The sequence below is a fragment of the Mauremys mutica genome, chromosome 4 (genome assembly GCF_020497125.1).
Source record: "Mauremys mutica isolate MM-2020 ecotype Southern chromosome 4, ASM2049712v1, whole genome shotgun sequence".
Lineage (NCBI taxonomy): Eukaryota > Metazoa > Chordata > Testudines > Geoemydidae > Mauremys > Mauremys mutica.
In genome coordinates, this window is record NC_059075.1 from 110,598,857 (window position 1) to 110,612,056 (window position 13,200).

The 13,200-nt window shown below is 47.8% G+C and overlaps 1 protein-coding gene across 1 annotated transcript in view; it reads left to right on the plus strand.

Annotated features, from left to right (window-relative positions):
* The first annotated feature begins 6,877 nt into the window (after positions 1-6,877).
* CHID1 (chitinase domain containing 1) overlaps positions 6,878-13,200 on the plus strand; it is a 256,887-nt gene continuing 250,564 nt past the window's right edge. The window contains exon 1 of the mRNA XM_045016991.1: positions 6,878-6,962. The gene's annotated coding sequence lies outside the window, so the exon portion shown is untranslated. The remainder of the gene's footprint in view (positions 6,963-13,200) is intronic.

A 13,200-nucleotide genomic window follows, 5' to 3' on the forward strand; every position in this document is an offset into this window, starting at 1 on the left:
AAGCTTCACACTTATGACTAAACTACTTAATTTCCAGTTACACAAAAAATAAACTCCATAATATTTTAAGCAGGTTGGCCAAAATGATGTCTTGATCTAATTTCCACTCATAAGAAAACAGTGTCACCTGGTGGCCAAATGCACCATCCCCAACTGTGTGACTTTTTTGTATCGAATTTCTTTACTGCTTTTGGGTCAAAATACTCTTGGACAATAAGTTGGTACCACCACACATATTAATATAAACTCAGGTGTCACCAAGAAATGTTCCCCTCCTCCTTTTAGTATTCAGTGCTATGAGCAGACTTGCAGGCCACCTGTACTGAGGCCGGTCTGAGTTTGTTTTCAGTTCTGAGTAATGCGTGGAGATTTTTATTTTAGCTAAAATTGCTTTAACTTTGATGCATTACATTGCAGACTTTTGCCCAGACACATTTAATATTAAATAGGACAAATAAGGATACAATCTATAAAAAGATAAATGGATACCTTAGAATCATAGAATATCAGGAATGGAAGGGACCTCAGGAGGTCATCTAGTCCAACCCCCTGCTCAAAGCAGGACCAATCCCCAACTATATAATCCCAGCCAGGGCTTCATCAAGCCTGACCTTGAAAACCTCTAAGAAAGGAGATTCCATCACCTCCCTAGGTAACCCATTCCAGTGCTTCACCACCTTCCTAGTGAAAAAGTTTTTCCTAATATCCAATCTAAACCTCCCCCACTGCAACTTGAGACCATTACTCCTTGTTCTGTCATCTGGTACCACTGAGAACAGTGTAGATCCATCCTCTTTGGAACCCCCTTTCAGGTAGTTGAAAGCAGCTATCAAATCCCCCCTCGTTCTTCTCTTCTGCAGACTAAACAATCCCAGTTCCCTCAGCCAGGGGCGGCTCTAGCCATTTCGCTGCCCCAAGCACGGCGGCACGCCGTGGGGGGCGCTCTGCCGGTTGCCAGTCCCGCGGCTCCGGTGGACCTCCCGCAGACATGCCTGCGGATGCTCGACCGAAGCCACGGGACCAGTGGACCCTCCGCAGGGACGCCTGCGAGAGGTCCACCGGAGCCGCCTGCCGCCCTCCCGGCGACCGGCAAAGCACCCCCCGCGGCATGCCGCCCCAAGCACGCGCTTGGCGTGCTGGGGCCTGGAGCCGCCCCTGCCCTCAGCCTCTCCTCATAAGTCATGTGCTCCAGCCCCCAATCAAAGTAACACTGAATTATTATCCATGGGAGTTCAGGCATGCAGTGCTTGTGGGATTTGGCCTTCTATCTGTCTCTTTTAAAATGACATTTTCAGCTTCTTCTTTAGGATGAATTTCTAATCTGTTACACAAGTACAATTCGAGTCAATGGAAGTTCTATATATGTGTCTGCAGATTGAATTTGACTCTGGCACATTGTACCCAATGTGCAAAATAAGAGCAAGGAAAGTGGCAATTAGTTGGGGTAGTGAACCAAAAACATGATTTTACAGGTTCTTGCACCATATGTTCATTAGGACTAATGCAAAGTGGGAGTAAAATGCTGCCAAAACAGAATTGTGCTCACTTTGCACAAGTGTAATTGACTACACAAAGTACAAGACCATAGAGAACCAGCCTCTGTATCTTGCTGTACTACTGTGAATCAGAGTTCAAAAACTTAAAATACTTAAAGTTACTCCTTCAAAACCTTCCCACTATGTTATTTATTTGTGTTGTCATAGTGCCCAGGGCCCCATTGTGCAGGTACTGTACAAATACATAAAAAAGAGTCCCTGCTCCAAAGGTACAATATATTTCAAACCATCTAATGCAAGTGCAGCCTAAAAATTTCAAAATCTGGAAAATTCCTAAATGTCATAAATCCCTGGGATTCAGGAAAACTCAGAGGAGAAATCTAGCCAAACCAGGCACAGTAAAGCAAAGGTTTGAGATGAGTCATCTTAAATCTTTTGTTTGTGTTCAAACAAATATTGATTGGGTTGGATGGCATGTTGTGGAGACAAACAGCCAGATCCTCAGCCCTGTTATGGCTGCTTTTTACCACTCATAGCACAAAACAACTGAAACCGGCGAGTAGAGAGTTCCCTTGGCATAGGAAAATCTTGTACAGCAGTGTGGCTGGCTCATACACAACACACTCCCAGTGTAGGGAGTGAGCAGGGTTATGGGTGGGTGACTGCCCAGGACACTATAGTTGGGGGAGGGGGCGCACTGTGGTCAAAAGGGAAGGAGCAGGGCGGGCCTGGGATGTGAGGCCATGGAAGGGAGCTCAGGGCAATGGAGGGAAGAGAGGCAGCAAGGGCCGGGGGTGATGGGGAGATTTATGGGGAGGCAGCTGGGGCCAGGGGCAATAGGGGGATGGGTAGAGAGCCTAGGGAGGCACCGGAGGCCAGAGGCACCAAAATACAAGTTCATCCAGAGCACCATTTTCCCTAAGGTCGGCCTCTGGGGTCATCACATCCCAGAGATCCCTGGCTGCCCAAAAGGTCCTATAGGACCATAATCAGCCAGCAGTAAGCTAGAACAATCCTGAAACTTACAACAGCAAAACTCACTCAGAGACTTGCTGATCAGCTGAGCTGACCTTCAGCTGCAGCCTCCTGCTAGTGGGAGCTGCACTGACCCTTCCCGAGCAGGCTGCTCTTTCTGGCTCAGCATCTTCCATTCCTGTCAGCTCTGAGTGCAGATTGTGTGGGGAGCCCAGCCTGGCAGAGAGGGGGTGCATTGGTTGCAGAAAGGAAATTGACCCTTGGGCCCTGTGTCCAACACCAGTAAATCTGGGACCTCCAGTTCTAAAAGCATGAGCCTGTACTGATAAAGACTGTGCTCTGTTAGCAAAGACTGTGCCAGACTCATCAATTTCTGTGTGTTCCAGCCACCATTAAAGGGGGGTCAGAGAACCACATTGAGTGGATGTGGATAATAGAGACTGGAAATTTGGAAGGAGGATGAGGCAGAGAATATCTGGGAAGAGAGAGGTGTTCACAAACTTATTGGTGAGGATGGAGAAGAGAACTTGTATTGCTGGGAACCTTAGTGGAGCTTGTAGTACTGAGGGTCTGTCCCTCTGACTTTGCTGGCAAGACTACTGCTCTGTTCCAAATGTAGCATGCGTGCTAGCTTCAGTGGGAGTCAGGCATGTGAGAGGACTGAACTGGCTCCAGGAATACCAGTGATTCTGTTTGCTAGTTTAGCACTGTTGTATTGCCTTCATATGAAATGCTGATTTGGAAGCTGTAGAGCTATTCTATGCATCTGAATAGACAATACAATTCCAGTAATTAGAATCTCATGGTTTTTGGGCTTCCATGACTTGTAAGAACCCCAACTAAAGCAAATATAAAACATTAACATGATGATGGACTGGGAGAGGTAAGGATACTTCACAGACTGCAATGAGTCCAATGATCAGTGTGATCAAAAATCTCTTCAAGCCACAAAATAGCTATATAATGCACTCAAATGCTTAGTAGACTACAGTAACTTAACATACTATCTTGGTGTGCTTTTGCCACTCCCATAATTTCCATGCTGCCCCTTCCCATACTCCCTCACAGCCAGCCAGACAAGTCTCCTTTGTTCATTCAACTTACAGTTTTCATGAGGCCCACAACACAGAGAATGAGGGGAAAAGGAAAATTGTAATGAAGCTTACACTGATTACCATCAACAAACCAAAATAGTCATATAATCTTATCTTTTTATTTCTCACTTCCTTACCCCAGTGTCTGTAGTTCAACATAGAATGTCATGAGTCACATCCTTATGTGCCTTGCAGCTTGCATTGTCACTTTCACCTTGCACGGTGGATGTGAAACACATCCAAATCAAAATAGTACAATGGCCAGGACCTGTGCAGTGTGAGTGCCACTGAAAATCAGCTCACATGCCACCTCTGGCACCGGTGCCATAGGTTGCCTACCCCTGATATAGCCCATAAAAATATCTGTTTTTGTCATTTTCATTGTAAAGAAGCAGGGAAAATAAGGCTGTGAATTTCATTAAAAATTATCACTGGACTGCCCCTAAGCTCAACTGTTGAGCAGTACCAAGGACCAGTTTAGAAATATTTCAAAACTTATTGCATTACAAAAGCTTTAGTATTGGCTTACAGACTATTTGTGTGTATGGGAGCTATTGATTTCTCAAGAACACTCTTGTTTGTACACATAGAACTATGTGCTCACATGGTGGCTTAGCTGAAGAAGAAGCACAGTTCTTTGACCCTAGGGATCATAGATACAAATCCTTTCCTTGGGAGGCTGGTTGCTGCCTTCAAACTGACTTTTCCTTGGGGTCAAAAAGGGCTCCTTTTGGGTGTAGTGGTGTGTTGTCTATTGAGGAAATTCAGTACACTAACTCCTCGCTTAACATTGTACTTATGTTCCTGAAAAATGCGACTTTAAGCGAAACCATGTTAAGCGAATCCAATTTCTCCAAAAGAATTAATGTAAATAGGGGGGGTTACGTTCCAGGGAATTTTTTTTCACCAGACAAAAAACTATATATATATATGTGTGTGTATATATATACACACACACAGAGCATACATTTTAAACAAACAATTTAATACTGTTCACAGCTCTGATGATTGTGAAGCTTGGCTGAGGTGGTGAAGTTAGAGCGTGGAAGAGGGAGGGATATTTCCCAGGGAATGCTTTGCTGCTAAATGATGAATTAGCACTCGGCTGAGCCCTCAAGGGTTAACACATTGTTGTTAATGTAGCCTCTCATCAAGGCACCACTAACAGGAGGGAGGAGAGACAGCATAGCAGACAGAGACAGACACACACCTTGTGTGTGGGAGGGAGAAAGAGAAGCACACTGCCCTTTAAGTAAGCTGACCCACTCTTAAGTGCATTGTCTTTTTAAGTGGATCAGGAAGTTGAGACAGCAGCTGCTGCCCCAAGCTCTCTCTGTCTCTCTCCATCTGTGTCCCCTCCCTGCTCTATATGGAGAGGGGGTAAGTGGGGTGCAGGACCAGGGGGGAGGAGGATACTCTGACATTAGCGCCTCCCTCCCCCTTCCCAGCAAACAGGAGTCTCTGGGAGCAGCTCCAAGGCAGAGGGCAGGAGCAGCACATCAGGGGCAGCTCCAGGCACCGGCGCAGCAAGCGTGTGCCTGGGGCGGCAAGCCGCAGCGGGTGGTATGCCGGTTGCTGTGAGGACAGCAGTCAGGCAGCCTTTGGTGGCATGCCTGCAGGAGGTCCGCTGGGCCCGCAGCTTTGGAGGCAATTTGGCAGCGGGTGCCGAAGGTGCGGGACCAGCAGATCACCCGCAGAAACGCAGCCGAATCCGCATGACCAGTGGACCATCTGCAGGCGCGCCACCGAAGGCTGCTTGACTGCGGTGCTTGGGGTGGCAAAAAACATAGAACCACCCCTGCAGCACATGGCAGTCAGGGGAGGGACAGCTGAACTGCCGATTGATTGCCTGCTGGGCAGCTGCAGCACAGGGAACTTAGAGGAGCAGGGAGCTGATAGGGGGTCTGCAGGTCCACCCTGGTTCCAAGACCCCACCAGCTAACTGCAATGGGCTGCTCTTCCTGCAAGCAGTGGACAAAGCAGGCAGCTGCCAAACAACATTAGAGGGGAGCATTGCATAACTTTAAACAAGCATGTTCTCTAATTGATCAGCAACAAAATGACGTTAACCGGGACGACTTTAAGTGAAGAGTTACTGTATTAACTTCTGAAGCGCCCGCATGTGGCTCAGGAGCCATAGGTTGACCACCCCTGGCCTACTTCCATTTTGAAGGGTGGGAAAGCAAAGCTGATGAAATCAAACTAATTTCCCCAGTGAATGGTCTGCCCAGCTCATTCATCTGTGAGAGCTGCCTGGGAGAAGCCGGACAGCAGTGGGCCCCAGGGCCGGCTTTAGGCCTATTCCACCAATTCCCCTGAATCGGGCCCTGCGCCTAAGAGGGCCCTGCACCCAGTGAGAATCCCTTCCCTGGTTAGAGGTGCCTTTTTAATTTTTACTCATCTGGTGGCACTTCGGGTCTTCAGCGGCACTTCGGCGGTGGGTCCTTCAGTGCCACTGAAGACCAGGAGCGAGTGAAGGACCCACTGCTGAAGTGCCGCCGAAGACTCGGAGCACCGCCCGGTGAGTACAAGCCCCACGTGTTGTTTTACATGTGTTTTTTTTTTAAAAGTCATTCCTGCAGGGCCCCGTCGACAGAGGTGGCTCTAGCCATTTCGCCGCCCCAAGCACGGCAGCACGCCGCAGTGGGCGCTCTGCCGGTCGCCGGTCCCGCGGCTCCGGTGGACCTCCCACAGACGTGCCTGCAGAGGGTCCGCTGGTCCCGCGGCTCCGGTGGACCTCCCGCAGGCACGCCTGTGGATGCTCCACTGAAGCCGCGGGACCAGCGGACCCTCCACAGGCACGCCTGCGGGCGGTCCACTGGAGCCGCCTGCTGCCCTCCCGGTGACCGGCAGAGAGCCCCCGCGGCGTGCCGCCCCAAGCATGTGCTTGGCGTGCTGGGGCCTGGAGCGGCCCCTGCCCGTCGAAACTGTTAAAATTGGGCTTCACACTTCCTAAAGCCGGCCCTGGTGGGCCCTGCAGGAGGCTGACCGCTCTGGGAAAGCCCCGCTGCGTGTGTAGAACGAGGCCGTGTCATGCAGGCTGCAAGGGTCGGGACGCTGCCAGGCAGGAGCTAAAGCCAGAAAGCCCCATTAGCAGTGGCAGGGCTCCCGCGCTTGTGGGAAAGGAAAAAGCGTTGCAGGAGGCGGGACCTTTAATTGACCAGCTGAAAACACTCCCCCCCCCCTTGCTTTCCCGTTCCCCCGATATCGATGTATTGATTTGTTGTTCGGTGGCCGGAGCACCGCTGGTAGCGCCTGTCCCCGGCGCAGGGAGCGTGGGCGGCCGCTTTAAAAGGCGAGCCCTGGGGTAGGCCCTCCCCGCTCGCTTCCACTTCCGAGTCCTGGCCGGTCGGGTTGCGGAGGGAAGCAGCAGGCGGCGGTGGCAGCAGCGGCCGGGGTAACAGCCGGGTGGGCGGCAGGAGCGGGGAGTCCGCCTGAGAGCGGCGATTGCGCCAGCCTGGCTGCCGGGGCAGGGAGAGCGAGCGCCAGGCGGGCGGCACCGAGCTCCGGCTCTGGAGGCTGCTCCCCAGCCCGGGCGCGCGCGGCTGGCCGGTCCCGCGCGGTGCTGGTGTCCGGCTCTTCCCCTTCGTTTGCGTCAGCGCCTCTGCCCGTAGCGGTGGCTGAGGGAGGTGGAGCTCCTCCCCCCTCAGTTTCCCCCTCCTTCCCGGTTAATAACTTCTCTGAATGTCTCCTCTGCTGCCCAAGCACGCTGGAGAAATGCGGGGATGGGGTGGCTGGTGTTTCTACTTCTCCCCCTTAACCCCTGGCTGGTGGCCTCTTCCCACAATGGACCTGTGGGGATATCCCTCAACTGCCCTGGGGTTGCCTCTCCACGGAGAGGTGGTGGTGGGAATTAACTGGCTGTGGGTGTCACCCTGCTGCTTTGGCGTTCTGGTCTTTAAGGCCAGGCGGGACCATCATGATTCTGCCCCATTGCAAACCCCAGAACAGGGATCCGCAACCTTTGGCAAGTGGCCTGGTTTGTTTACCTGCTGTGTCTGCAGGTTTGGCTGATTGCGGCTCCCACTGGCCGTGGTTTGCCATTCCAGGCCAACAGGGAGGCGGGAAGCGGGGGGCCAGCACATCCCTCAGCCCGTGCTGCTTCCTGCACCCCCGTTGGCCTGCGATGGTGAACCGCAGCCAGTGGGAGCCGCGATCGGCTGAACTTACGGACGCGGCAGGTAAACAAACCGATCTGGCTGGCCAGGGTGCTTACCCTGGTGGGCCGCGGGCCAAAGGTTGCTGATCCCTGCCCCAGAACCTCACCCACTTGCTTCTGTTGTAAGCGTATAATCTCTGCCTGAGTTACTGAAATCCTGGAATTTTGCTTTAAAGACTTCAAGTTACAGAGAATTCACCATTGACTGTAGTTTAAACCAGCAAGTGACCCCCTTGCTTGTCTCCCCTCCCCCACAAAAAATAATAAATGCTGCAGAGGAAGGAGGAAAAATCTGCTAATCTGACTCAGGGGGGATTCCTTCTTGATCCTAAATATGACAGTCAATTGGACCCTGAGCGTGTTGGCCAGACCTACCAGCCAGATGCGTAGAAAAGAGTTCTCTGTAATAAGTCTGAACTCTTTCCGTTTAAAAAAAACAGGAGTACTTGTGGCACCTTAAAGACTAACAAATTTATTTTAGCATGAGCTTTCGTGAGCTAAAGCTCACTTCTTCGGATGCATAGAATGGAACACACAGACAGGGGATATTTATACATACAGAGAACATGAAAAGGTGGAAGTATGCATACCAACAGGCAGAGTCTAATCAATTGAGATGAGCTATCTTTAGCAGGAGGAAAAAAAACTTCCTCCTGCTAACGATAGCTCATCTCAATTGATTAGACTCTGCCTGTTGGTATGCATACTTCCACCTTTTCATGTTCTCTGTATGTATAAATATCCCCTGTCTGTGTGTTCCATTCTATGCATCCGAAGAAGTGAGCTTTAGCTCACGAAAGCTCATGCTAAAATAAATTTGTTAGTCTTTAAGGTGCCACAAGTACTCCTGTTTTTTTTGTGGATACAGACTAACACGGCTGCTACTCTGAAACCTGTCTTTCCGTTTAGTATCAGAGGGATAGCCATGTTAGTCTGGATCTGTAAAAAGCAGAAGTATTGGAGCATAAGCTTTCGTGGGTGCGTCTGACAAAGTGGGTATTCACCTACGAAAGCTTATGCTCCAATACTTCTGTTAGTCTATAAGGTGCCACAGGACTCTTTGTCACTTCTTTCTGTTTAGTGTCCCATGTCCGGGTTCCTAGGTATACTCTCTACCAAAGCTGCTCCACTGCTCATGGTCAGTAGATCTTTCTGACTATTCATCCCTCCCAAGAAGGCTTAACCTCCACTTTCATCCTTTAGGTAGCAAGTAGCCACAGTGTCTCCTCACTCTGGTGAGGTTTGTAAATATTTTCATATTTGATGACCAGTAGATAATAGGGTTACTACTTATTCAACTAACACATAAGCAACAAACAATACAGAAGTTCTTAGGGCAACATTTCCTTATTTGGGAGATGTCAGAAAAGGGTGCCATTTTTTGCGGGGGCGGGGGGGATAACTGGAGGCACTAGCAAGTGGAAGTAGGCCCAATATGGAATTTTAAACAAACCTTTCATCTGAATTTAAATTTATAAACACTTCTAGTCATTGTGTTTTGTAAACCCATTTAAGAGTATTAACACAAGTGTTGTAAATGTTTCTTTAAACTTAAACGGAAACTTGGCTTTAAAAAAAACACTTGTGGGCAACATATTTGTTTAATAAGTATAACTCCATTATCTGTTTGTTTTCAAATATCTTGCCTATATTGGAGCAATTCTCTGAAGCAAAGTGAAATGCTGAAAGTAAACAAAGAGCATTAATTGTACCCTATAAGTAAACTGGTTTTTAAAGAGTATTTCAGTTTTTACTCTAACCTGTTACATTTTCTTGCTGTCTTTTTCAATATGAATTATATTGACAATACACCTTCAGTGTTTGGTCTAGTAAATTACATCTGATTGTCTTGTCCTTGTTCAGGACATCTCAGTTATTTCTTCAACAGGGTCTCAAAGATGGATGCAAGTTTCAAACTCACAAATTCTTAGAAGATAAACATATTAAAGCTTACTGAGTGTCGGCATCATGGGAAATAGTTAATTGTATTGACCACCTTGTTATGACAGAACTAACATCTTAAAGGCCCCATTTATATCCAGAGTTGCACTTCTTCAAAATAAGTGTAATAAACCAAATTAGTTAAAACAGTGCAAAACCCTGTGTGGACACTCTTAATTCAACTTAAACCTGGTTTATACTGATTTACTGAAACCCAAATTGAACTCAAATTAGCATCTAATTTTGCATCAATTTAACTAAGTGTTTTTAACTGATTTAGTTAAACTGGAGCAACTTTGAATATAGGGAAAGGCCTAAGGGGTGTGAGATCTCATTTGAATACTACAGTGGCATGCAATATAGGGAAAACCTCACTGCTGAGTTTGTTGAAGAACTTTTGGGTTTTAATCCTCTTTGTGCCCTTCTCAATCTGGAATTTTGGGAGAAGTTTGCTGCAGACAAATTTGAAAGAGGCTTTTCAGGCAGGTAGAACAACTTAAATCAGCAGTTCTCAAACTTTAGCAACCTGAGGACCCCCATTTATATTTAAAAATTTTTGGGGGCCCCATAGCCCCCGGCCCTGCTTAGTCCCAGGCTCTGCCACCACTCCACCTCTTCCCCCAAAGCTGTGCCCCCACCTTTTCCCACCCCCTTCCACCTCTTCCCCACTGTCCCCTCCCTGGAGTATTCTCTGTTCCTGCTCCTCCCACTCCCTCCCAGTGCCTCCTGCACACCACTGAACAGCTGTTCCTTGGCGTGGAGGAGGTGCTGGGAGAGAGGGGGAGGAGTTGAGTTGATCAGTGGGGCCTGTAGACCCCCTGGAGTACCCTTGTGGACCCCAGCTTGAGAAACGCTGACTTAAATCATTGATTACATTGGTTTTACAAAGCTACAGCTGTGCTGGAAAACGTGCTGTTCAGCTTTTGCTTTATTTTTTAAAAAGCATTTATAGCTCAGTTAATGAATTTTTCAACACTTGGAGCGTCACTACTACTGAGCTATCTTACTTGACTTTTAAAAAATTGCTGCAGCCAAATAACAAAATATTAAAAAGAAGGTTCCAATACTGGCTGTCAGTTGAACTACTATTTGCAGAACTCTTGTCTAGCAATAAAATACCTTCTACGTATTCAAGAGCAAATGTTTATTGAATGAAGTTGGTATGTGGATATCATATGCTTGGATGTGACAAAGTGCTGAAGTCTGAACACTTTCAGAACACATTTGCCATCTGACGGCTGTTCCGCAAGGGTTTTTCTGTTTGTGTCTTTGGAACTTGCCATCTTCAGCAGTTAAAGTGCTATTGCTGAGAAATTGTTCCAAATATTGAAGCTAGTAGCGAACATCTTCAGATCAGTGTTTATCAGCTTCTGGTGGAGTCAGTATTTAGTCTATAGTTTTCACAGATTTGCATTAACTATCTAGGTACTAAAATGGTCCTCACCACCATTTTACCTAGGGACCTCCTCCCATGAGTTTAAACATGGTGCTCTTCCTCCTTTGCTATCAAAAAGCAGGCTTTAGGGAGGTTTTGGTGTCTTATTGTAAAGAATCTGAGAATGAGGGTACTGTTGAGGGGCAAGCTTGGGAAAAGAATTGTGCTTCTAGCTCAGTGCGCAGAAGTTAATGGTTTATCTTTAGCTAGTAGGATGGAAGATTGATTGGCAGCCTCTATGGCAAGGGTTCTCAAACATCAATGAACCGTGACCTCCTTCTGACAACAAAAATTACTACACGACCCCAGGAAGGGGGACCAAAGCCAAAACACGAGCTCCTCTGCTCTGGGCTGGGAGGCCAAAGCCGGAGCCCAGGGGCTTCATCCCCAGGCGGTGGCCTGTAACCTGAGCCCTGTCACCCAGGGCTGAAGGCCCGAGGGTTTGGCCCCAGCAAATCTAACACCAGCCTTGGTGACCCTATTAAAATGGGGCCATGACCCACTTTGGGGTCCCGACCCACAGTTTGACAATTGCTGCTCTACGGCTTGCAGGGATGACAACTGCAGACCCCATCAGCTTTTTATATATTGTAGGGATGTTGGTTGACTCCAGCCAGCCTAGGCCTGCAGAGGATGGGCTTTTTCAGGGGCTCCTCACTGAGATTCTTTAGGCCCACAGTATTTCTAAGACTTGATCTTTTCTTTTGTTCAAGGTCTTCGTCTCATACCTTCTTGACTACTGAAATCTGCTCTTGCCTTGGTACCAGTCACACTGCCTCCTTAGTTTATTCAAAACACTGCTGCTAAGATCACTTTCCTGGCTTGTGACTCCAGCATCACCACTTCCTCTGCATCCTTCCTCTGGCTTCCCCTCTACTGCATCAAATTTAACTTTGCCTTTGCCTCTGAGGTCCTTCACTGTTTAGCACCACCATATCAGACCTACTAGCTTACTGAGTTCTCCATCCCTATCTTTGCTCTACCACTGTCAGCTTCACCCTCATGCACTTTTGTTTTCTTCCAGGTTGTCTGGTGTAGGGAAGCTTCCTGTCAAAATTCATAAAGCTTTCACCTTATCCTCTCTTCATTCTTCTTTAAACCCACTTTTACCATGTGGCATACAAATGGCTTCTGTCTAGCATAGATTAGGCAAATGCTTTTTGCTAGACTTGCCACATCTTCCTCACCCCCCCTCACTCCGCTTGCCTGTTTCATCCACCCATTGTCTCCTGCCCGACATGTAGGTTGAGACCTTTCTGGGGCATGGATTCATTATTATGGATCTGATCCTTGACTGGACATTAATAAGAAAACAAAGTTTCCATATTTTCAAACATATCTTAGCTCAATCCCTTAGCTTTCCAACCTCCCTTCTTCCCTTCTGTAGTTACTTTATAAGGTAATTTTGGATTAAGGTCTTAATTAAGTCTTGTGTGTGGCTTACATTATGAACAGCCACTACTTGTACAAGTTTCACAGGGAATGTTGACGATGCACCGGCATGCTGGCTTGTGGTTGACTTGATGTTACCATTGCACATGCACTAGCTGTTCCTATCTTGAATTGCTGATTGGACCTTAAAATCATGGGGCTTAATGCTGCAAGGTTTTCAGCATCATCATTACCCCAAGGAAAGGATTCCACTTATCAAAGGAAAATCTCAAAACACCATTGCAGTAGCATAATTAATACAGCTAATCTATTTCTGGCTCAATCCAGAAGCTGCAGCAACACAGTCTGGAGTCAGCAGCAGGTCACTTAACTTTATAATTTTTTTCTTAGTAACTTAAATTTTGCTTTGTACTTACAAAATAGCTATAGGAGTAGCCTGGGTCCATAGCTCCAAGTAATAGTATTTGTTTGTCTTCCCACTTCCTATGTCATGCCACTCTGAGGGTATGTCTTCACTGCAATTGGCAGCGTGATTGCAGCACATAAAGATATACCTGAGCTAGCTTTAATCTAGGTGGTGCAAGTACCAATAGTAGTGAAATTGTGGCAGCCCACAGTTCAAAGTGGGCTGGCTGCCCCAGTACGTATGCAGGTCCTCTGTGCTGCTGTGGCTTCATTGCTATTGGTACTTGGACCAGCCAGATTAAA